Here is a 23,012-nt window from a genome sequence, read left to right on the forward strand (position 1 = left end):
TAGACATGGAATACTCATTGCAAGTTATTTATGGGGTGTTTGCGCTTTAAATACAGCTACGGAGGGTTTTTGAAAATAGAACAGAAAATAAAAAATGTCAACTGTTATTATACTCCATTTTCTGCTGAGCACCACTTACGGAAGACATTTGTAAAGGTAGAAAAAGGGTTACTGGAGTAGGATCCAGGAGACAATATCAACTTACAAAGAATAATGTTGTCTATTTACTGCATTATCGCCTTTGAAGCAAACCGCTGAGAATAAATACCCTTTCACTAATCAGGCAGTCACTTTGATAAAATCAAGCAGAACAAGGATGCTGATAGGAACTCGCCTCATTTGCATATGGGCTAGGGCTTCTGGGAGCCATGAGAATTAGGAGTTGAAGGTTTTGCAGATCGAGATTGCTAAAGGGCTGGGCATTTGCACAGACCTCTCCATGCCTGATTGGTGCCGAAGGTTAGTTGCAAGTGGTCCCCTGCTCACCCTACCTTACACAGGGCCATGCCCAGTTAGGCCCCTCAGGGCTAGGCCCGGCAGGGCTAAGCCCGGCGTTCGTCAGGCGAAGTGCCTGGACCCCTGCTCATCATACCTCAGAATCTGGTCTAGCTATTGCAGACATGGGGAATGGTGCTTATATCCCATTGACAGCGCCCACAAGCTGCATACTAATAGCCAATGATGTGTGAATGCGGTCAGGGTAGCAGACATATAGAACAATTGGGTGGGTTCGCTTCCGAACTGGATGCACAGGAGCAGGAGAGAATGGCTGTTGGCGATGTATGCAACTTGCTCTGCGTGAACACATCTACCGACCCCTTCCCCTACACACATGGGCACATACACACACACACACACACATAGCTATTGGAGCTATGCAGAGCTAATCAGAAAGATTGGTAATCATTAGAACATGAAAGATATGTGTTCATTTTTTATTAAACTTGTGGACTCCCGCAGAAACGGAGGGACTCACATCTCTAATTGAGGCTTGCTTACCTCTATACAAATGTGTTTGCTGGCTGTCTTTCTTCAACTGGTATGTGCGGTTGTGTCTGTCTTTGTCTTTCAACACGCCTGGCACGTTTACATTATCAAAGAGATGATTGTATGGAGATGGGGAACACCCCTCCGTTGCATTGTGAACTTGAACAGTCTTTTCACCAAAGCAGCTACATGCGACATTGCAAGGTTTTTGTCAGTCTTTGCCTGAAAACATTAGGCCTTCCTCTCGAACTCTATTTCACTCCTTCTGTGGAAGACTTCAATTATGAGGATGCATCCCGTCATAAAAGGTTCTCTGTAGATGGTGCAACTCTGGCTTCTCTTCCCCGTGCTTTTTGAAAATAATCCGCCCGAGGCCCTGATGAGGTTTGAACTCATGACCCCTGGTTTACGAGACCAGTGCTCTGCCACTGAGCTACAAGGCCACTTGCTGCTTGCTCACAGCCAACAACAGAAAGTGCAAAGAAACCATGGGTTTTACCTAGGTAGATCTCCAGGTATATGAATTTCTGGTTGTGTAAAAATGGCTGTATATCTCTGCATGTGTTCAGTACGTCATCATACATCTGATTTGCGAAAGCGTGTGTGCTTATGTTGGTGATACATTGTCGGTATGCGTTTGAGTATGTACTTTTACGGGTATGTATGTATTGAGTAGGATGCTGAACAGGTTCATGAGTTTAGATAGCAGGTCAGAATGATGGCAAAAGGAACATGTAAAAGGCAGACAACTAAAAGAAAAAAGAATTTGGGATGTAAGCTTGGGAGTTTACTAACTGCGCTGATTTTGGCTCCTATAATAGTAAAGAATGGAAACCTACGAGGAAAGTCTTTGACTAATTTCATTCTCCGCCTGCACCAATGAACTTATTTTTACATCTCTATTTCCATATCTGTACTCATTCCTGTCTTTCACAGGGAGGTTGAAAGACTTTGGTCTATGTTTAAATGCAGACTATAAAGAAAAAATACGACGAAGGTGGGATTCGAACCCACGCGTGCAGAGCACAATGGATTAGCAGACCATCGCCTTAACCACTCGGCCACCTCGTCTGTTTGGGAACGGTGCTCGAGTCCCATGCTTAAAGAAGAGATAAAACAATGGTGGTGCAAAGTCAGTGAAAAATAGATCATGTTTGTCATAGTAGAAACAAGATCGTTGACTCGTTCTTCCTTACCCGGCCATTGATAGATAAACACATCAAGTTGAAGTTCAGAAAAATATAACAAGAGCTCCTGGAGGGTTCACAACACTAATCCAGAGGAAGGTGCTTGAGCTTCCGTATGGCACACCATTAGTAGTAAAACCAGCATAACGCAAGCTCCAGTTTCCCAGTGTTTGGCATCATTCAACGTTTCCAGCCAAGATCAAAGTTCAGATGCTGCTGCTTCCTGTGATGTCATTGAATTTAAATAGTGAGTGATGGCAATAACCCTTTTCCAATTAAATTTTGCCACATCAACGTCCCTGAAAATAGAGAAAGGCGTGCAACCCAGAACCGCTGTACTGTTCAATAGAGTAAGGGCTTCACCGTGATCATCTGCATCTGTCATCACAAGATTATCAAGGTCTTTTTCTTGAAGAAATTAGGTCCAGAAAGCCGACCTTCCCCACAGACTATTCAGACACCTTGCGCTTGTGGCTTTGTTATAGGCCCGAATCCATTGGTAAAAGGTTGCACAGGTACAATGTGCAATATCAGTTCCTATTCAACAATGTTCAAGAAAATTACCATTTGGAGGCCCTGATGAGGATCGAACTCACGACCCCTGGTTTACAAGACCAGTGCTCTGCCACTGAGCTACAGAGCCCCTCAGGTTATGACGCATAACAGCAACACAACGAGCACACAACATGATGTTTACTGGGTAGACATATTTGAAGGGTGTGTGAGAATGTATGTATATGATTGTGATTTGACCTGTTTTTTTCTGGCCGATTTTTTGAGGAGCAGCTAATTTGTGCGTATTCCGTGCAATTTTAGGGTGACTAATGAGGAGATGTGATGCGTGAAAGTTGAAAAAAACATGTACATGGCAGCAGAGAGACAATATGGATATTACCTTTGCTTTTTTAAATTTCTATCCGGATTCTGGCTCAAAGGGTAGTCAAGCACAGCAGATTGCATTCCTGCCAGTAACACGACAACCTTGTTTGTGTCCTTCTTAATCAACTAACATGCATATTTTCACTTTTGTCTGTATGTTCTTTGAAAGCCAATGGCAATGGTGCTTAGAGCAATGCAGATGTTTAAAAAAGATTTCAAAAGTTAAAATCGACAAAGGTGGGATTCGAAACCACGCGTGTACAGTAGATTAGCAGTCCATCGCCTTAACCACTCGGCCACCTCGTCTACAGGGATTATGTTAGGCATTCAAGTCTTTACAGGTAATAACACAAACATCTTCAAAATAGAACCACAATGCGTTCCTTGTTGAGGTACATCCAGCCGTTTGCAGGAAAACTGCCTCACTTGCTGTTGAGAAAAATTCATCAAAGTCCTGGGGTGTTTATAGGCATCGCCAAGATGACATTGGGAGGTGTTTCAATTGACACGTGTTGAATATGAGGAAGAGCATCATGCTGGCTCCAGTGGCACTGCCTGCAGCATGACAAAAATGTAGAAGGGACATTTGACTGCACCATTGGCTGAACATCAGTGGCAAAGTGTATATCAGGCTAAAAGGTAAGCTCCAGTGGCACAATATGGGCACTACAAGGCACCCATAATTTGGTGTCAGCTAAAAAGACAATGCCAGAGCTTGTGGGTGCTTTTGTACACTTGTGTGTGTGTTTGTGGGTGTAGTTTCATGTTGAAAACCAAAACACAGCAGCTCCAGTGGCGCAATCGGTTAGCGCGCGGTACTTATACAGCAGTACATGCAGTGAGCAATGCCGAGGTTGTGAGTTCAAGCCTCACCTGGAGCAACTTTGGAACTTTTTACTAATTCACCTCAAAACTGAATTATTGAACCAATAAATGTTCTGGACATTTTTTGGTTCACCTCAAGGTTTCCTTGATTGTCAGTTAATGTTGTATGACAGCTCCTCTGCCTTTTAGACATGGAATACTCATTGCAAGTTATTTATGGGGTGTTTGCGCTTTAAATACAGCTACGGAGGGTTTTTGAAAATAGAACAGAAAATAAAAAATGTCAACTGTTATTATACTCCATTTTCTGCTGAGCACCACTTACGGAAGACATTTGTAAAGGTAGAAAAAGGGTTACTGGAGTAGGATCCAGGAGACAATATCAACTTACAAAGAATAATGTTGTCTATTTACTGCATTATCGCCTTTGAAGCAAACCTCTGAGAATAAATACCCTTTCACTAATCAGGCAGTCACTTTGATAAAATCAAGCAGAACAAGGATGCTGATAGGAACTCGCCTCATTTGCATATGGGCTAGGGCTTCTGGGAGCCATGAGAATTAGGAGTTGAAGGTTTTGCAGATCGAGATTGCTAAAGGGCTGGGCATTTGCACAGACCTCTCCATGCCTGATTGGTGCCGAAGGTTAGTTGCAAGTGGTCCCCTGCTCACCCTACCTTACACAGGGCCATGCCCAGTTAGGCCCCTCAGGGCTAGGCCCGGCAGGGCTAAGCCCGGCGTTCGTCAGGCGAAGTGCCTGGACCCCTGCTCATCATACCTCAGAATCTGGTCTAGCTATTGCAGACATGGGGAATGGTGCTTATATCCCATTGACAGCGCCCACAAGCTGCATACTAATAGCCAATGATGTGTGAATGCGGTCAGGGTAGCAGACATATAGAACAATTGGGTGGGTTCGCTTCCGAACTGGATGCACAGGAGCAGGAGAGAATGGCTGTTGGCGATGTATGCAACTTGCTCTGCGTGAACACATCTACCGACCCCTTCCCCTACACACACGGGCACATACACACACACACACACACATAGCTATTGGAGCTATGCAGAGCTAATCAGAAAGATTGGTAATCATTAGAACATGAAAGATATGTGTTCATTTTTTATTAAACTTGTGGACTCCCGCAGAAACGGAGGGACTCACATCTCTAATTGAGGCTTGCTTACCTCTATACAAATGTGTTTGCTGGCTGTCTTTCTTCAACTGGTATGTGCGGTTGTGTCTGTCTTTGTCTTTCAACACGCCTGGCACGTTTACATTATCAAAGAGATGATTGTATGGAGATGGGGAACACCCCTCCGTTGCATTGTGAACTTGAACAGTCTTTTCACCAAAGCAGCTACATGCGACATTGCAAGGTTTTTGTCAGTCTTTGCCTGAAAACATTAGGCCTTCCTCTCGAACTCTATTTCACTCCTTCTGTGGAAGACTTCAATTATGAGGATGCATCCCGTCATAAAAGGTTCTCTGTAGATGGTGCAACTCTGGCTTCTCTTCCCCGTGCTTTTTGAAAATAATCCGCCCGAGGCCCTGATGAGGTTTGAACTCATGACCCCTGGTTTACGAGACCAGTGCTCTGCCACTGAGCTACAAGGCCACTTGCTGCTTGCTCACAGCCAACAACAGAAAGTGCAAAGAAACCATGGGTTTTACCTAGGTAGATCTCCAGGTATATGAATTTCTGGTTGTGTAAAAATGGCTGTATATCTCTGCATGTGTTCAGTACGTCATCATACATCTGATTTGCGAAAGCGTGTGTGCTTATGTTGGTGATACATTGTCGGTATGCGTTTGAGTATGTACTTTTACGGGTATGTATGTATTGAGTAGGATGCTGAACAGGTTCATGAGTTTAGATAGCAGGTCAGAATGATGGCAAAAGGAACATGTAAAAGGCAGACAACTAAAAGAAAAAAGAATTTGGGATGTAAGCTTGGGAGTTTACTAACTGCGCTGATTTTGGCTCCTATAATAGTAAAGAATGGAAACCTACGAGGAAAGTCTTTGACTAATTTCATTCTCCGCCTGCACCAATGAACTTATTTTTACATCTCTATTTCCATATCTGTACTCATTCCTGTCTTTCACAGGGAGGTTGAAAGACTTTGGTCTATGTTTAAATGCAGACTATAAAGAAAAAATACGACGAAGGTGGGATTCGAACCCACGCGTGCAGAGCACAATGGATTAGCAGACCATCGCCTTAACCACTCGGCCACCTCGTCTGTTTGGGAAGGGTGCTCGAGTCCCATGCTTAAAGAAGAGATAAAACAATGGTGGTGCAAAGTCAGTGAAAAATAGATCATGTTTGTCATAGTAGAAACAAGATCGTTGACTCGTTCTTCCTTACCCGGCCATTGATAGATAAACACATCAAGTTGAAGTTCAGAAAAATATAACAAGAGCTCCTGGAGGGTTCACAACACTAATCCAGAGGAAGGTGCTTGAGCTTCCGTATGGCACACCATTAGTAGTAAAACCAGCATAACGCAAGCTCCAGTTTCCCAGTGTTTGGCATCATTCAACGTTTCCAGCCAAGATCAAAGTTCAGATGCTGCTGCTTCCTGTGATGTCATTGAATTTAAATAGTGAGTGATGGCAATAACCCTTTTCCAATTAAATTTTGCCACATCAACGTCCCTGAAAATAGAGAAAGGCGTGCAACCCAGAACCGCTGTACTGTTCAATAGAGTAAGGGCTTCACCGTGATCATCTGCATCTGTCATCACAAGATTATCAAGGTCTTTTTCTTGAAGAAATTAGGTCCAGAAAGCCGACCTTCCCCACAGACTATTCAGACACCTTGCGCTTGTGGCTTTGTTATAGGCCCGAATCCATTGGTAAAAGGTTGCACAGGTACAATGTGCAATATCAGTTCCTATTCAACAATGTTCAAGAAAATTACCATTTGGAGGCCCTGATGAGGATCGAACTCACGACCCCTGGCTTACAAGACCAGTGCTCTGCCACTGAGCTACAGAGCCCCTCAGGTTATGACGCATAACAGCAACACAACGAGCACACAACATGATGTTTACTGGGTAGACATATTTGAAGGGTGTGTGAGAATGTATGTATATGATTGTGATTTGACCTGTTTTTTTCTGGCCGATTTTTTGAGGAGCAGCTAATTTGTGCGTATTCCGTGCAATTTTAGGGTGACTAATGAGGAGATGTGATGCGTGAAAGTTGAAAAAAACATGTACATGGCAGCAGAGAGACAATATGGATATTACCTTTGCTTTTTTAAATTTCTATCCGGATTCTGGCTCAAAGGGTAGTCAAGCACAGCAGATTGCATTCCTGCCAGTAACACGACAACCTTGTTTGTGTCCTTCTTAATCAACTAACATGCATATTTTCACTTTTGTCTGTATGTTCTTTGAAAGCCAATGGCAATGGTGCTTAGAGCAATGCAGATGTTTAAAAAAGATTTCAAAAGTTAAAATCGACAAAGGTGGGATTCGAAACCACGCGTGTACAGCAGATTAGCAGTCCATCGCCTTAACCACTCGGCCACCTCGTCTACAGGGATTATGTTAGGCATTCAAGTCTTTACAGGTAATAACACAAACATCTTCAAAATAGAACCACAATGCGTTCCTTGTTGAGGTACATCCAGCCGTTTGCAGGAAAACTGCCTCACTTGCTGTTGAGAAAAATTCATCAAAGTCCTGGGGTGTTTATAGGCATCGCCAAGATGACATTGGGAGGTGTTTCAATTGACACGTGTTGAATATGAGGAAGAGCATCATGCTGGCTCCAGTGGCACTGCCTGCAGCATGACAAAAATGTAGAAGGGACATTTGACTGCACCATTGGCTGAACATCAGTGGCAAAGTGTATATCAGGCTAAAAGGTAAGCTCCAGTGGCACAATATGGGCACTACAAGGCACCCATAATTTGGTGTCAGCTAAAAAGACAATGCCAGAGCTTGTGGGTGCTTTTGTACACTTGTGTGTGTGTTTGTGGGTGTAGTTTCATGTCGAAAACCAAAACACAGCAGCTCCAGTGGCGCAATCGGTTAGCGCGCGGTACTTATACAGCAGTACATGCAGTGAGCAATGCCGAGGTTGTGAGTTCAAGCCTCACCTGGAGCAACTTTGGAACTTTTTACTAATTCACCTCAAAACTGAATTATTGAACCAATAAATGTTCTGGACATTTTTTGGTTCACCTCAAGGTTTCCTTGATTGTCAGTTAATGTTGTATGACAGCTCCTCTGCCTTTTAGACGTGGAATACTCATTGCAAGTTATTTATGGGGTGTTTGCGCTTTAAATACAGCTACGGAGGGTTTTTGAAAATAGAACAGAAAATAAAAAATGTCAACTGTTATTATACTCCATTTTCTGCTGAGCACCACTTACGGAAGACATTTGTAAAGGTAGAAAAAGGGTTACTGGAGTAGGATCCAGGAGACAATATCAACTTACAAAGAATAATGTTGTCTATTTACTGCATTATCGCCTTTGAAGCAAACCTCTGAGAATAAATACCCTTTCACTAATCAGGCAGTCACTTTGATAAAATCAAGCAGAACAAGGATGCTGATAGGAACTCGCCTCATTTGCATATGGGCTAGGGCTTCTGGGAGCCATGAGAATTAGGAGTTGAAGGTTTTGCAGATCGAGATTGCTAAAGGGCTGGGCATTTGCACAGACCTCTCCATGCCTGATTGGTGCCGAAGGTTAGTTGCAAGTGGTCCCCTGCTCACCCTACCTTACACAGGGCCATGCCCAGTTAGGCCCCTCAGGGCTAGGCCCGGCAGGGCTAAGCCCGGCGTTTGTCAGGCGAAGTGCCTGGACCCCTGCTCATCATACCTCAGAATCTGGTCTAGCTATTGCAGACATGGGGAATGGTGCTTATATCCCATTGACAGCGCCCACAAGCTGCATACTAATAGCCAATGATGTGTGAATGCGGTCAGGGTAGCAGACATATAGAACAATTGGGTGGGTTCGCTTCCGAACTGGATGCACAGGAGCAGGAGAGAATGGCTGTTGGCGATGTATGCAACTTGCTCTGCGTGAACACATCTACCGACCCCTTCCCCTACACACACGGGCACATACACACACACACACACACACACATAGCCATTGGAGCTATGCAGAGCTAATCAGAAAGATTGGTAATCATTAGAACATGAAAGATATGTGTTCATTTTTTATTAAACTTGTGGACTCCCGCAGAAACGGAGGGACTCACATCTCTAATTGAGGCTTGCTTACCTCTATACAAATGTGTTTGCTGGCTGTCTTTCTTCAACTGGTATGTGCGGTTGTGTCTGTCTTTGTCTTTCAACACGCCTGGCACGTTTACATTATCAAAGAGATGATTGTATGGAGATGGGGAACACCCCTCCGTTGCATTGTGAACTTGAACAGTCTTTTCACCAAAGCAGCTACATGCGACATTGCAAGGTTTTTGTCAGTCTTTGCCTGAAAACATTAGGCCTTCCTCTCGAACTCTATTTCACTCCTTCTGTGGAAGACTTCAATTATGAGGATGCATCCCGTCATAAAAGGTTCTCTGTAGATGGTGCAACTCTGGCTTCTCTTCCCCGTGCTTTTTGAAAATAATCCGCCCGAGGCCCTGATGAGGTTTGAGCTCATGACCCCTGGTTTACGAGACCAGTGCTCTGCCACTGAGCTACAAAGCCACCTGCTGCTTGCTCACAGCCAACAACAGAAAGTGCAAAGAAACCATGGGTTTTACCTAGGTAGATCTCCAGGTATATGAATTTCTGGTTGTGTAAAAATGGCTGTATATCTCTGCATGTGTTCAGTACGTCATCATACATCTGATTTGCGAAAGCGTGTGTGCTTATGTTGGTGATACATTGTCGGTATGCGTTTGAGTATGTACTTTTACGGGTATGTATGTATTGAGTAGGATGCTGAACAGGTTCATGAGTTTAGATAGCAGGTCAGAATGATGGCAAAAGGAACATGTAAAAGGCAGACAACTAAAAGAAAAAAGAATTTGGGATGTAAGCTTGGGAGTTTACTAACTGCGCTGATTTTGGCTCCTATAATAGTAAAGAATGGAAACCTACGAGGAAAGTCTTTGACTAATTTCATTCTCCGCCTGCACCAATGAACTTATTTTTACATCTCTATTTCCATATCTGTACTCATTCCTGTCTTTCACAGGGAGGTTGAAAGACTTTGGTCTATGTTTAAATGCAGACTATAAAGAAAAAATACGACGAAGGTGGGATTCGAACCCACGCGTGCAGAGCACAATGGATTAGCAGTCCATCGCCTTAACCACTCGGCCACCTCGTCTGTTTGGGAACGGTGCTCGAATCCCATGCTTAAAGAAGAGATAAAACAATGGTGGTGCAAAGTCAGTGAAAAATAGATCATGTTTGTCATAATAGAAACAAGATCGTTGACTCGTTCTTCCTTACCCGGCCATTGATAGATAAACACATCAAGTTGAAGTTCAGAAAAATATAACAAGAGCTCCTGGAGGGTTCACAACACTAATCCAGAGGAAGGTGCTTGAGCTTCCGTATGGCACACCATTAGTAGTAAAACCAGCATAACGCAAGCTCCAGTTTCCCAGTGTTTGGCATCATTCAACGTTTCCAGCCAAGATCAAAGTTCAGATGCTGCTGCTTCCTGTGATGTCATTGAATTTAAATAGTGAGTGATGGCAATAACCCTTTTCCAATTAAATTTTGCCACATCAACGTCCCTGAAAATAGAGAAAGGCGTGCAACCCAGAACCGCTGTACTGTTCAATAGAGTAAGGGCTTCACCGTGATCATCTGCATCTGTCATCACAAGATTATCAAGGTCTTTTTCTTGAAGAAATTAGGTCCAGAAAGCCGACCTTCCCCACAGACTATTCAGACACCTTGCGCTTGTGGCTTTGTTATAGGCCCGAATCCATTGGTAAAAGGTTGCACAGGTACAATGTGCAATATCAGTTCCTATTCAACAATGTTCAAGAAAATTACCATTTGGAGGCCCTGATGAGGATCGAACTCACGGTTTACAAGACCAGTGCTCTGCCACTGAGCTACAGAGCCCCTCAGGTTACGACGCATAACAGCAACACAACGAGCACACAACATGATGTTTACTGGGTAGACATATTTGAAGGGTGTGTGAGAATGTATGTATATGATTGTGATTTGACCTGTTTTTTTCTGGCCGATTTTTTGAGGAGCAGCTAATTTGTGCGTATTCCGTGCAATTTTAGGGTGACTAATGAGGAGATGTGATGCGTGAAAGTTGAAAAAAACATGTACATGGCAGCAGAGAGACAATATGGATATTACCTTTGCTTTTTTAAATTTCTATCCGGATTCTGGCTCAAAGGGTAGTCAAGCACAGCAGATTGCATTCCTGCCAGTAACACGACAACCTTGTTTGTGTCCTTCTTAATCAACTAACATGCATATTTTCACTTTTGTCTGTATGTTCTTTGAAAGCCAATGGCAATGGTGCTTAGAGCAATGCAGATGTTTAAAAAAGATTTCAAAAGTTAAAATCGACAAAGGTGGGATTCGAAACCACGCGTGTACAGTAGATTAGCAGTCCATCGCCTTAACCACTCGGCCACCTCGTCTACAGGGATTATGTTAGGCATTCAAGTCTTTACAGGTAATAACACAAACATCTTCAAAATAGAACCACAATGCGTTCCTTGTTGAGGTACATCCAGCCGTTTGCAGGAAAACTGCCTCACTTGCTGTTGAGAAAAATTCATCAAAGTCCTGGGGTGTTTATAGGCATCGCCAAGATGACATTGGGAGGTGTTTCAATTGACACGTGTTGAATATGAGGAAGAGCATCATGCTGGCTCCAGTGGCACTGCCTGCAGCATGACAAAAATGTAGAAGGGACATTTGACTGCACCATTGGCTGAACATCAGTGGCAAAGTGTATATCAGGCTAAAAGGTAAGCTCCAGTGGCACAATATGGGCACTACAAGGCACCCATAATTTGGTGTCAGCTAAAAAGACAATGCCAGAGCTTGTGGGTGCTTTTGTACACTTGTGTGTGTGTTTGTGGGTGTAGTTTCATGTCGAAAACCAAAACACAGCAGCTCCAGTGGCGCAATCGGTTAGCGCGCGGTACTTATACAGCAGTACATGCAGTGAGCAATGCCGAGGTTGTGAGTTCAAGCCTCACCTGGAGCAACTTTGGAACTTTTTACTAATTCACCTCAAAACTGAATTATTGAACCAATAAATGTTCTGGACATTTTTTGGTTCACCTCAAGGTTTCCTTGATTGTCAGTTAATGTTGTATGACAGCTCCTCTGCCTTTTAGACATGGAATACTCATTGCAAGTTATTTATGGGGTGTTTGCGCTTTAAATACAGCTACGGAGGGTTTTTGAAAATAGAACAGAAAATAAAAAATGTCAACTGTTATTATACTCCATTTTCTGCTGAGCACCACTTACGGAAGACATTTGTAAAGGTAGAAAAAGGGTTACTGGAGTAGGATCCAGGAGACAATATCAACTTACAAAGAATAATGTTGTCTATTTACTGCATTATCGCCTTTGAAGCAAACCGCTGAGAATAAATACCCTTTCACTAATCAGGCAGTCACTTTGATAAAATCAAGCAGAACAAGGATGCTGATAGGAACTCGCCTCATTTGCATATGGGCTAGGGCTTCTGGGAGCCATGAGAATTAGGAGTTGAAGGTTTTGCAGATCGAGATTGCTAAAGGGCTGGGCATTTGCACAGACCTCTCCATGCCTGATTGGTGCCGAAGGTTAGTTGCAAGTGGTCCCCTGCTCACCCTACCTTACACAGGGCCATGCCCAGTTAGGCCCCTCAGGGCTAGGCCCGCCAGGGCTAAGCCCGGCGTTCGTCAGGCGAAGTGCCTGGACCCCTGCTCATCATACCTCAGAATCTGGTCTAGCTATTGCAGACATGGGGAATGGTGCTTATATCCCATTGACAGCGCCCACAAGCTGCATACTAATAGCCAATGATGTGTGAATGCGGTCAGGGTAGCAGACATATAGAACAATTGGGTGGGTTCGCTTCCGAACTGGATGCACAGGAGCAGGAGAGAATGGCTGTTGGCGATGTATGCAACTTGCTCTGCGTGAACACATCTACCGACCCCTTCCCCTACACACATGGGCACATACACACACACACACACACATAGCTATTGGAGCTATGCAGAGCTAATCAGAAAGATTGGTAATCATTAGAACATGAAAGATATGTGTTCATTTTTTATTAAACTTGTGGACTCCCGCAGAAACGGAGGGACTCACATCTCTAATTGAGGCTTGCTTACCTCTATACAAATGTGTTTGCTGGCTGTCTTTCTTCAACTGGTATGTGCGGTTGTGTCTGTCTTTGTCTTTCAACACGCCTGGCACGTTTACATTATCAAAGAGATGATTGTATGGAGATGGGGAACACCCCTCCGTTGCATTGTGAACTTGAACAGTCTTTTCACCAAAGCAGCTACATGCGACATTGCAAGGTTTTTGTCAGTCTTTGCCTGAAAACATTAGGCCTTCCTCTCGAACTCTATTTCACTCCTTCTGTGGAAGACTTCAATTATGAGGATGCATCCCGTCATAAAAGGTTCTCTGTAGATGGTGCAACTCTGGCTTCTCTTCCCCGTGCTTTTTGAAAATAATCCGCCCGAGGACCTGATGAGGTTTGAACTCATGACCCCTGGTTTACGAGACCAGTGCTCTGCCACTGAGCTACAAGGCCACTTGCTGCTTGCTCACAGCCAACAACAGAAAGTGCAAAGAAACCATGGGTTTTACCTAGGTAGATCTCCAGGTATATGAATTTCTGGTTGTGTAAAAATGGCTGTATATCTCTGCATGTGTTCAGTACGTCATCATACATCTGATTTGCGAAAGCGTGTGTGCTTATGTTGGTGATACATTGTCGGTATGCGTTTGAGTATGTACTTTTACGGGTATGTATGTATTGAGTAGGATGCTGAACAGGTTCATGAGTTTAGATAGCAGGTCAGAATGATGGCAAAAGGAACATGTAAAAGGCAGACAACTAAAAGAAAAAAGAATTTGGGATGTAAGCTTGGGAGTTTACTAACTGCGCTGATTTTGGCTCCTATAATAGTAAAGAATGGAAACCTACGAGGAAAGTCTTTGACTAATTTCATTCTCCGCCTGCACCAATGAACTTATTTTTACATCTCTATTTCCATATCTGTACTCATTCCTGTCTTTCACAGGGAGGTTGAAAGACTTTGGTCTATGTTTAAATGCAGACTATAAAGAAAAAATACGACGAAGGTGGGATTCGAACCCACGCGTGCAGAGCACAATGGATTAGCAGACCATCGCCTTAACCACTCGGCCACCTCGTCTGTTTGGGAACGGTGCTCGAGTCCCATGCTTAAAGAAGAGATAAAACAATGGTGGTGCAAAGTCAGTGAAAAATAGATCATGTTTGTCATAGTAGAAACAAGATCGTTGACTCGTTCTTCCTTACCCGGCCATTGATAGATAAACACATCAAGTTGAAGTTCAGAAAAATATAACAAGAGCTCCTGGAGGGTTCACAACACTAATCCAGAGGAAGGTGCTTGAGCTTCCGTATGGCACACCATTAGTAGTAAAACCAGCATAACGCAAGCTCCAGTTTCCCAGTGTTTGGCATCATTCAACGTTTCCAGCCAAGATCAAAGTTCAGATGCTGCTGCTTCCTGTGATGTCATTGAATTTAAATAGTGAGTGATGGCAATAACCCTTTTCCAATTAAATTTTGCCACATCAACGTCCCTGAAAATAGAGAAAGGCGTGCAACCCAGAACCGCTGTACTGTTCAATAGAGTAAGGGCTTCACCGTGATCATCTGCATCTGTCATCACAAGATTATCAAGGTCTTTTTCTTGAAGAAATTAGGTCCAGAAAGCCGACCTTCCCCACAGACTATTCAGACACCTTGCGCTTGTGGCTTTGTTATAGGCCCGAATCCATTGGTAAAAGGTTGCACAGGTACAATGTGCAATATCAGTTCCTATTCAACAATGTTCAAGAAAATTACCATTTGGAGGCCCTGATGAGGATCGAACTCACGACCCCTGGTTTACAAGACCAGTGCTCTGCCACTGAGCTACAGAGCCCCTCAGGTTATGACGCATAACAGCAACACAACGAGCACACAACATGATGTTTACTGGGTAGACATATTTGAAGGGTGTGTGAGAATGTATGTATATGATTGTGATTTGACCTGTTTTTTTCTGGCCGATTTTTTGAGGAGCAGCTAATTTGTGCGTATTCCGTGCAATTTTAGGGTGACTAATGAGGAGATGTGATGCGTGAAAGTTGAAAAAAACATGTACATGGCAGCAGAGAGACAATATGGATATTACCTTTGCTTTTTTAAATTTCTATCCGGATTCTGGCTCAAAGGGTAGTCAAGCACAGCAGATTGCATTCCTGCCAGTAACACGACAACCTTGTTTGTGTCCTTCTTAATCAACTAACATGCATATTTTCACTTTTGTCTGTATGTTCTTTGAAAGCCAATGGCAATGGTGCTTAGAGCAATGCAGATGTTTAAAAAAGATTTCAAAAGTTAAAATCGACAAAGGTGGGATTCGAAACCACGCGTGTACAGTAGATTAGCAGTCCATCGCCTTAACCACTCGGCCACCTCGTCTACAGGGATTATGTTAGGCATTCAAGTCTTTACAGGTAATAACACAAACATCTTCAAAATAGAACCACAATGCGTTCCTTGTTGAGGTACATCCAGCCGTTTGCAGGAAAACTGCCTCACTTGCTGTTGAGAAAAATTCATCAAAGTCCTGGGGTGTTTATAGGCATCGCCAAGATGACATTGGGAGGTGTTTCAATTGACACGTGTTGAATATGAGGAAGAGCATCATGCTGGCTCCAGTGGCACTGCCTGCAGCATGACAAAAATGTAGAAGGGACATTTGACTGCACCATTGGCTGAACATCAGTGGCAAAGTGTATATCAGGCTAAAAGGTAAGCTCCAGTGGCACAATATGGGCACTACAAGGCACCCATAATTTGGTGTCAGCTAAAAAGACAATGCCAGAGCTTGTGGGTGCTTTTGTACACTTGTGTGTGTGTTTGTGGGTGTAGTTTCATGTTGAAAACCAAAACACAGCAGCTCCAGTGGCGCAATCGGTTAGCGCGCGGTACTTATACAGCAGTACATGCAGTGAGCAATGCCGAGGTTGTGAGTTCAAGCCTCACCTGGAGCAACTTTGGAACTTTTTACTAATTCACCTCAAAACTGAATTATTGAACCAATAAATGTTCTGGACATTTTTTGGTTCACCTCAAGGTTTCCTTGATTGTCAGTTAATGTTGTATGACAGCTCCTCTGCCTTTTAGACATGGAATACTCATTGCAAGTTATTTATGGGGTGTTTGCGCTTTAAATACAGCTACGGAGGGTTTTTGAAAATAGAACAGAAAATAAAAAATGTCAACTGTTATTATACTCCATTTTCTGCTGAGCACCACTTACGGAAGACATTTGTAAAGGTAGAAAAAGGGTTACTGGAGTAGGATCCAGGAGACAATATCAACTTACAAAGAATAATGTTGTCTATTTACTGCATTATCGCCTTTGAAGCAAACCTCTGAGAATAAATACCCTTTCACTAATCAGGCAGTCACTTTGATAAAATCAAGCAGAACAAGGATGCTGATAGGAACTCGCCTCATTTGCATATGGGCTAGGGCTTCTGGGAGCCATGAGAATTAGGAGTTGAAGGTTTTGCAGATCGAGATTGCTAAAGGGCTGGGCATTTGCACAGACCTCTCCATGCCTGATTGGTGCCGAAGGTTAGTTGCAAGTGGTCCCCTGCTCACCCTACCTTACACAGGGCCATGCCCAGTTAGGCCCCTCAGGGCTAGGCCCGGCAGGGCTAAGCCCGGCGTTTGTCAGGCGTTCGTCAGGCGAAGTGCCTGGACCCCTGCTCATCATACCTCAGAATCTGGTCTAGCTATTGCAGACATGGGGAATGGTGCTTATATCCCATTGACAGCGCCCACAAGCTGCATACTAATAGCCAATGATGTGTGAATGCGGTCAGGGTAGCAGACATATAGAACAATTGGGTGGGTTCGCTTCCGAACTGGATGCACAGGAGCAGGAGAGAATGGCTGTTGGCGATGTATGCAACTTGCTCTGCGTGAACACATCTACCGACCCCTTCCCCTACACACACGGGCACATACACACACACACACACACATAGCCATTGGAGCTATGCAGAGCTAATCAGAAAGATTGGTAATCATTAGAACATGAAAGATATGTGTTCATTTTTTATTAAACTTGTGGACTCCCGCAGAAACGGAGGGACTCACATCTCTAATTGAGGCTTGCTTACCTCTATACAAATGTGTTTGCTGGCTGTCTTTCTTCAACTGGTATGTGCGGTTGTGTCTGTCTTTGTCTTTCAACACGCCTGGCACGTTTACATTATCAAAGAGATGATTGTATGGAGATGGGGAACACCCCTCCGTTGCATTGTGAACTTGAACAGTCTTTTCACCAAAGCAGCTACATGCGACATTGCAAGGTTTTTGTCAGTCTTTGCCTGAAAACATTAGGCCTTCCTCTCGAACTCTATTTCACTCCTTCTGTGGAAGACTTCAATTATGAGGATGCATCCCGTCATAAAAGGTTCTCTGTAGATGGTGCAACTCTGGCTTCTCTTCCCCGTGCTTTTTGAAAATAATCCGCCCGAGGCCCTGATGAGGTTTGAACTCATGACCCCTGGTTTACGAGACCAGTGCTCTGCCACTGAGCTACAAGGCCACCTGCTGCTTGCTCACAGCCAACAACAGAAAGTGCAAAGAAACCATGGTTATTACCTAGGTAGATCTCCAGGTATATGAATTTCTGGTTGTGTAAAAATGGCTGTATATCTCTGCATGTGTTCAGTACGTCATCATACATCTGATTTGCGAAAGCGTGTGTGCTTATGTTGGTGATACATTGTCGGTATGCATTTGAGTATGTACTTTTACGGGTATGTATGTATTGAGTAGGATGCTGAACAGGTTCATGAGTTTAGATAGCAGGTCAGAATGATGGCAAAAGGAACATGTAAAAGGCAGACAACTAAAAGAAAAAAGAATTTGGGATGTAAGCTTGGGAGTTTACTAACTGCGCTGATTTTGGCTCCTATAATAGTAAAGAATGGAAACCTACGAGGAAAGTCTTTGACTAATTTCATTCTCCGCCTGCACCAATGAACTTATTTTTACATCTCTATTTCCATATCTGTACTCATTCCTGTCTTTCACAGGGAGGTTGAAAGACTTTGGTCTATGTTTAAATGCAGACTATAAAGAAAAAATACGACGAAGGTGGGATTCGAACCCCCACGTGTGCAGAGCACAATGGATTAGCAGTCCATCGCCTTAACCACTCGGCCACCGCGTCTGTTTGGGAACGGTGCTCGAGTCCCATGCTTAAAGAAGAGATAAAACAATGGTGGTGCAAAGTCAGTGAAAAATAGATCATGTTTGTCATAGTAGAAACAAGATCGTTGACTCGTTCTTCCTTACCCGGCCATTGATAGATAAACACATCAAGTTGAAGTTCAGAAAAATATAACAAGAGCTCCTGGAGGGTTCACAACACTAATCCAGAGGAAGGTGCTTGAGCTTCCGTATGGCACACCATTAGTAGTAAAACCAGCATAACGCAAGCTCCAGTTTCCCAGTGTTTGGCATCATTCAACGTTTCCAGCCAAGATCAAAGTTCAGATGCTGCTGCTTCCTGTGATGTCATTGAATTTAAATAGTGAGTGATGGCAATAACCCTTTTCCAATTAAATTTTGCCACATCAACGTCCCTGAAAATAGAGAAAGGCGTGCAACCCAGAACCGCTGTACTGTTCAATAGAGTAAGGGCTTCACCGTGATCATCTGCATCTGTCATCACAAGATTATCAAGGTCTTTTTCTTGAAGAAATTAGGTCCAGAAAGCCGACCTTCCCCACAGACTATTCAGACACCTTGCGCTTGTGGCTTTGTTATAGGCCCGAATCCATTGGTAAAAGGTTGCACAGGTACAATGTGCAATATCAGTTCCTATTCAACAATGTTCAAGAAAATTACCATTTGGAGGTCCTGATGAGGATCGAACTCACGACCCCTGGTTTACAAGACCAGTGCTCTGCCACTGAGCTACAGAGCCCCTCAGGTTACGACGCATAACAGCAACACAACGAGCACACAGCATGATGTTTACTGGGTAGACATATTTGAAGGGTGTGTGAGAATGTATGTATATGATTGTGATTTGACCTGTTTTTTTCTGGCCGATTTTTTGAGGAGCAGCTAATTTGTGCATATTCCGTGCAATTTTAGGGTGACTAATGAGGAGATGTGATGCGTGAAAGTTGAAAAAAACATGTACATGGCAGCAGAGAGACAATATGGATATTACCTTTGCTTTTTTAAATTTCTATCCGGATTCTGGCTCAAAGGGTAGTCAAGCACAGCAGATTGCATTCCTGCCAGTAACACGACAACCTTGTTTGTGTCCTTCTTAATCAACTAACATGCATATTTTCACTTTTGTCTGTATGTTCTTTGAAAGCCAATGGCAATGGTGCTTAGAGCAATGCAGATGTTTAAAAAAGATTTCAAAAGTTAAAATCGACAAAGGTGGGATTCGAAACCACGCGTGTACAGTAGATTAGCAGTCCATCGCCTTAACCACTCGGCCACCTCGTCTACAGGGATTATGTTAGGCATTCAAGTCTTTACAGGTAATAACACAAACATCTTCAAAATAGAACCACAATGCGTTCCTTGTTGAGGTACATCCAGCCGTTTGCAGGAAAACTGCCTCACTTGCTGTTGAGAAAAATTCATCAAAGTCCTGGGGTGTTTATAGGCATCGCCAAGATGACATTGGGAGGTGTTTCAATTGACACGTGTTGAATATGAGGAAGAGCATCATGCTGGCTCCAGTGGCACTGCCTGCAGCATGACAAGAATGTAGAAGGGACATTTGACTGCACCATTGGCTGAACATCAGTGGCAAAGTGTATATCAGGCTAAAAGGTAAGCTCCAGTGGCACAATATGGGCACTACAAGGCACCCATAATTTGGTGTCAGCTAAAAAGACAATGCCAGAGCTTGTGGGTGCTTTTGTACACTTGTGTGTGTGTTTGTGGGTGTAGTTTCATGTCGAAAACCAAAACACAGCAGCTCCAGTGGCGCAATCGGTTAGCGCGCGGTACTTATACAGCAGTACATGCAGTGAGCAATGCCGAGGTTGTGAGTTCTAGCCTCACCTGGAGCAACTTTGGAACTTTTTACTAATTCACCTCAAAACTGAATTATTGAACCAATAAATGTTCTGGACATTTTTTGGTTCACCTCAAGGTTTCCTTGATTGTCAGTTAATGTTGTATGACAGCTCCTCTGCCTTTTAGACATGGAATACTCATTGCAAGTTATTTATGGGGTGTTTGCGCTTTAAATACAGCTACGGAGGGTTTTTGAAAATAGAACAGAAAATAAAAAATGTCAACTGTTATTATACTCCATTTTCTGCTGAGCACCACTTACGGAAGACATTTGTAAAGGTAGAAAAAGGGTTACTGGAGTAGGATCCAGGAGACAATATCAACTTACAAAGAATAATGTTGTCTATTTACTGCATTATCGCCTTTGAAGCAAACCTCTGAGAATAAATACCCTTTCACTAATCAGGCAGTCACTTTGATAAAATCAAGCAGAACAAGGATGCTGATAGGAACTCGCCTCATTTGCATATGGGCTAGGGCTTCTGGGAGCCATGAGAATTAGGAGTTGAAGGTTTTGCAGATCGAGATTGCTAAAGGGCTGGGCATTTGCACAGACCTCTCCATGCCTGATTGGTGCCGAAGGTTAGTTGCAAGTGGTCCCCTGCTCACCCTACCTTACACAGGGCCATGCCCAGTTAGGCCCCTCAGGGCTAGGCCCGGGAGGGCTAAGCCCGGCGTTCGTCAGGCGAAGTGCCTGGACCCCTGCTCATCATACCTCAGAATCTGGTCTAGCTATTGCAGACATGGGGAATGGTGCTTATATCCCATTGACAGCGCCCACAAGCTGCATACTAATAGCCAATGATGTGTGAATGCGGTCAGGGTAGCAGACATATAGAACAATTGGGTGGGTTCGCTTCCGAACTGGATGCACAGGAGCAGGAGAGAATGGCTGTTGGCGATGTATGCAACTTGCTCTGCGTGAACACATCTACCGACCCCTTCCCCTACACACACGGGCACATACACACACACACACACACATAGCCATTGGAGCTATGCAGAGCTAATCAGAAAGATTGGTAATCATTAGAACATGAAAGATATGTGTTCATTTTTTATTAAACTTGTGGACTCCCGCAGAAACGGAGGGACTCACATCTCTAATTGAGGCTTGCTTACCTCTATACAAATGTGTTTGCTGGCTGTCTTTCTTCAACTGGTATGTGCGGTTGTGTCTGTCTTTGTCTTTCAACACGCCTGGCACGTTTACATTATCAAAGAGATGATTGTATGGAGATGGGGAACACCCCTCCGTTGCATTGTGAACTTGAACAGTCTTTTCACCAAAGCAGCTACATGCGACATTGCAAGGTTTTTGTCAGTCTTTGCCTGAAAACATTAGGCCTTCCTCTCGAACTCTATTTCACTCCTTCTGTGGAAGACTTCAATTATGAGGATGCATCCCGTCATAAAAGGTTCTCTGTAGATGGTGCAACTCTGGCTTCTCTTCCCCGTGCTTTTTGAAAATAATCCGCCCGAGGCCCTGATGAGGTTTGAACTCATGACCCCTGGTTTACGAGACCAGTGCTCTGCCACTGAGCTACAAGGCCACCTGCTGCTTGCTCACAGCCAACAACAGAAAGTGCAAAGAAACCATGGTTTTTACCTAGGTAGATCTCCAGGTATATGAATTTCTGGTTGTGTAAAAATGGCTGTATATCTCTGCATGTGTTCAGTACGTCATCATACATCTGATTTGCGAAAGCGTGTGTGCTTATGTTGGTGATACATTGTCGGTATGCATTTGAGTATGTACTTTTACGGGTATGTATGTATTGAGTAGGATGCTGAACAGGTTCATGAGTTTAGATAGCAGGTCAGAATGATGGCAAAAGGAACATGTAAAAGGCAGACAACTAAAAGAAAAAAGAATTTGGGATGTAAGCTTGGGAGTTTACTAACTGCGCTGATTTTGGCTCCTATAATAGTAAAGAATGGAAACCTACGAGGAAAGTCTTTGACTAATTTCATTCTCCGCCTGCACCAATGAACTTATTTTTACATCTCTATTTCCATATCTGTACTCATTCCTGTCTTTCACAGGGAGGTTGAAAGACTTTGGTCTATGTTTAAATGCAGACTATAAAGAAAAAATACGACGAAGGTGGGATTCGAACCCCCACGTGTGCAGAGCACAATGGATTAGCAGTCCATCGCCTTAACCACTCGGCCACCTCGTCTGTTTGGGAACGGTGCTCGAGTCCCATGCTTAAAGAAGAGATAAAACAATGGTGGTGCAAAGTCAGTGAAAAATAGATCATGTTTGTCATAGTAGAAACAAGATCGTTGACTCGTTCTTCCTTACCCGGCCATTGATAGATAAACACATCAAGTTGAAGTTCAGAAAAATATAACAAGAGCTCCTGGAGGGTTCACAACACTAATCCAGAGGAAGGTGCTTGAGCTTCCGTATGGCACACCATTAGTAGTAAAACCAGCATAACGCAAGCTCCAGTTTCCCAGTGTTTGGCATCATTCAACGTTTCCAGCCAAGATCAAAGTTCAGATGCTGCTGCTTCCTGTGATGTCATTGAATTTAAATAGTGAGTGATGGCAATAACCCTTTTCCAATTAAATTTTGCCACATCAACGTCCCTGAAAATAGAGAAAGGCGTGCAACCCAGAACCGCTGTACTGTTCAATAGAGTAAGGGCTTCACCGTGATCATCTGCATCTGTCATCACAAGATTATCAAGGTCTTTTTCTTGAAGAAATTAGGTCCAGAAAGCCGACCTTCCCCACAGACTATTCAGACACCTTGCGCTTGTGGCTTTGTTATAGGCCCGAATCCATTGGTAAAAG

General features: G+C 43.6%; 25 non-coding genes across 25 annotated transcripts; 5 read left to right on the forward strand and 20 right to left on the reverse strand.

Moving 5' to 3' along the window:
- Window positions 1–1,358: 1,358 nt before the first annotated feature.
- On the reverse strand, window positions 1,359–1,430 carry TRNAT-CGU (transfer RNA threonine (anticodon CGU)). The gene has a single exon. It is a non-coding gene; the product is annotated as a tRNA-Thr (tRNA).
- A 546-nt stretch (window positions 1,431–1,976) lies between these two features.
- Window positions 1,977–2,058, reverse strand: TRNAS-GCU (transfer RNA serine (anticodon GCU)). Its single transcript has one exon. It is a non-coding gene; the product is annotated as a tRNA-Ser (tRNA).
- A 687-nt stretch (window positions 2,059–2,745) lies between these two features.
- TRNAT-UGU (transfer RNA threonine (anticodon UGU)) lies at window positions 2,746–2,817 on the reverse strand. Its single transcript has one exon. It is a non-coding gene; the product is annotated as a tRNA-Thr (tRNA).
- A 465-nt stretch (window positions 2,818–3,282) lies between these two features.
- On the reverse strand, window positions 3,283–3,359 carry TRNAS-GCU (transfer RNA serine (anticodon GCU)). The gene has a single exon. It is a non-coding gene; the product is annotated as a tRNA-Ser (tRNA).
- A 480-nt stretch (window positions 3,360–3,839) lies between these two features.
- Window positions 3,840–3,934, forward strand: TRNAI-UAU (transfer RNA isoleucine (anticodon UAU)). Its single transcript has 2 exons — window positions 3,840–3,877; window positions 3,899–3,934. It is a non-coding gene; the product is annotated as a tRNA-Ile (tRNA).
- Window positions 3,935–5,422: 1,488 nt separating this feature from the next.
- Window positions 5,423–5,494, reverse strand: TRNAT-CGU (transfer RNA threonine (anticodon CGU)). Its single transcript has one exon. It is a non-coding gene; the product is annotated as a tRNA-Thr (tRNA).
- Window positions 5,495–6,040: 546 nt separating this feature from the next.
- TRNAS-GCU (transfer RNA serine (anticodon GCU)) lies at window positions 6,041–6,122 on the reverse strand. Its single transcript has one exon. It is a non-coding gene; the product is annotated as a tRNA-Ser (tRNA).
- A 687-nt stretch (window positions 6,123–6,809) lies between these two features.
- On the reverse strand, window positions 6,810–6,881 carry TRNAT-UGU (transfer RNA threonine (anticodon UGU)). Its single transcript has one exon. It is a non-coding gene; the product is annotated as a tRNA-Thr (tRNA).
- Window positions 6,882–7,903: 1,022 nt separating this feature from the next.
- On the forward strand, window positions 7,904–7,998 carry TRNAI-UAU (transfer RNA isoleucine (anticodon UAU)). The gene is made up of 2 exons: window positions 7,904–7,941; window positions 7,963–7,998. It is a non-coding gene; the product is annotated as a tRNA-Ile (tRNA).
- A 1,492-nt stretch (window positions 7,999–9,490) lies between these two features.
- Window positions 9,491–9,562, reverse strand: TRNAT-CGU (transfer RNA threonine (anticodon CGU)). The gene has a single exon. It is a non-coding gene; the product is annotated as a tRNA-Thr (tRNA).
- Window positions 9,563–10,108: 546 nt separating this feature from the next.
- TRNAS-GCU (transfer RNA serine (anticodon GCU)) lies at window positions 10,109–10,190 on the reverse strand. Its single transcript has one exon. It is a non-coding gene; the product is annotated as a tRNA-Ser (tRNA).
- Window positions 10,191–11,407: 1,217 nt separating this feature from the next.
- On the reverse strand, window positions 11,408–11,484 carry TRNAS-GCU (transfer RNA serine (anticodon GCU)). The gene has a single exon. It is a non-coding gene; the product is annotated as a tRNA-Ser (tRNA).
- A 480-nt stretch (window positions 11,485–11,964) lies between these two features.
- TRNAI-UAU (transfer RNA isoleucine (anticodon UAU)) lies at window positions 11,965–12,059 on the forward strand. The gene is made up of 2 exons: window positions 11,965–12,002; window positions 12,024–12,059. It is a non-coding gene; the product is annotated as a tRNA-Ile (tRNA).
- A 1,488-nt stretch (window positions 12,060–13,547) lies between these two features.
- TRNAT-CGU (transfer RNA threonine (anticodon CGU)) lies at window positions 13,548–13,619 on the reverse strand. Its single transcript has one exon. It is a non-coding gene; the product is annotated as a tRNA-Thr (tRNA).
- Window positions 13,620–14,165: 546 nt separating this feature from the next.
- TRNAS-GCU (transfer RNA serine (anticodon GCU)) lies at window positions 14,166–14,247 on the reverse strand. The gene has a single exon. It is a non-coding gene; the product is annotated as a tRNA-Ser (tRNA).
- A 687-nt stretch (window positions 14,248–14,934) lies between these two features.
- Window positions 14,935–15,006, reverse strand: TRNAT-UGU (transfer RNA threonine (anticodon UGU)). Its single transcript has one exon. It is a non-coding gene; the product is annotated as a tRNA-Thr (tRNA).
- A 465-nt stretch (window positions 15,007–15,471) lies between these two features.
- On the reverse strand, window positions 15,472–15,548 carry TRNAS-GCU (transfer RNA serine (anticodon GCU)). The gene has a single exon. It is a non-coding gene; the product is annotated as a tRNA-Ser (tRNA).
- Window positions 15,549–16,028: 480 nt separating this feature from the next.
- TRNAI-UAU (transfer RNA isoleucine (anticodon UAU)) lies at window positions 16,029–16,123 on the forward strand. Its single transcript has 2 exons — window positions 16,029–16,066; window positions 16,088–16,123. It is a non-coding gene; the product is annotated as a tRNA-Ile (tRNA).
- A 1,499-nt stretch (window positions 16,124–17,622) lies between these two features.
- Window positions 17,623–17,694, reverse strand: TRNAT-CGU (transfer RNA threonine (anticodon CGU)). The gene has a single exon. It is a non-coding gene; the product is annotated as a tRNA-Thr (tRNA).
- A 546-nt stretch (window positions 17,695–18,240) lies between these two features.
- On the reverse strand, window positions 18,241–18,324 carry TRNAS-GCU (transfer RNA serine (anticodon GCU)). Its single transcript has one exon. It is a non-coding gene; the product is annotated as a tRNA-Ser (tRNA).
- A 687-nt stretch (window positions 18,325–19,011) lies between these two features.
- Window positions 19,012–19,083, reverse strand: TRNAT-UGU (transfer RNA threonine (anticodon UGU)). Its single transcript has one exon. It is a non-coding gene; the product is annotated as a tRNA-Thr (tRNA).
- A 465-nt stretch (window positions 19,084–19,548) lies between these two features.
- On the reverse strand, window positions 19,549–19,625 carry TRNAS-GCU (transfer RNA serine (anticodon GCU)). Its single transcript has one exon. It is a non-coding gene; the product is annotated as a tRNA-Ser (tRNA).
- A 480-nt stretch (window positions 19,626–20,105) lies between these two features.
- TRNAI-UAU (transfer RNA isoleucine (anticodon UAU)) lies at window positions 20,106–20,200 on the forward strand. The gene is made up of 2 exons: window positions 20,106–20,143; window positions 20,165–20,200. It is a non-coding gene; the product is annotated as a tRNA-Ile (tRNA).
- A 1,488-nt stretch (window positions 20,201–21,688) lies between these two features.
- Window positions 21,689–21,760, reverse strand: TRNAT-CGU (transfer RNA threonine (anticodon CGU)). The gene has a single exon. It is a non-coding gene; the product is annotated as a tRNA-Thr (tRNA).
- Window positions 21,761–22,306: 546 nt separating this feature from the next.
- Window positions 22,307–22,390, reverse strand: TRNAS-GCU (transfer RNA serine (anticodon GCU)). The gene has a single exon. It is a non-coding gene; the product is annotated as a tRNA-Ser (tRNA).
- Between the last annotated feature and the right edge of the window lie 622 nt (window positions 22,391–23,012).

Source organism: Ambystoma mexicanum, chromosome 13 (genome assembly GCF_040938575.1).
Source record: "Ambystoma mexicanum isolate Mex_15411 chromosome 13, UKY_AmexF1_1, whole genome shotgun sequence".
NCBI classification, from domain to species: Eukaryota; Metazoa; Chordata; class Amphibia; order Caudata; family Ambystomatidae; genus Ambystoma; species Ambystoma mexicanum.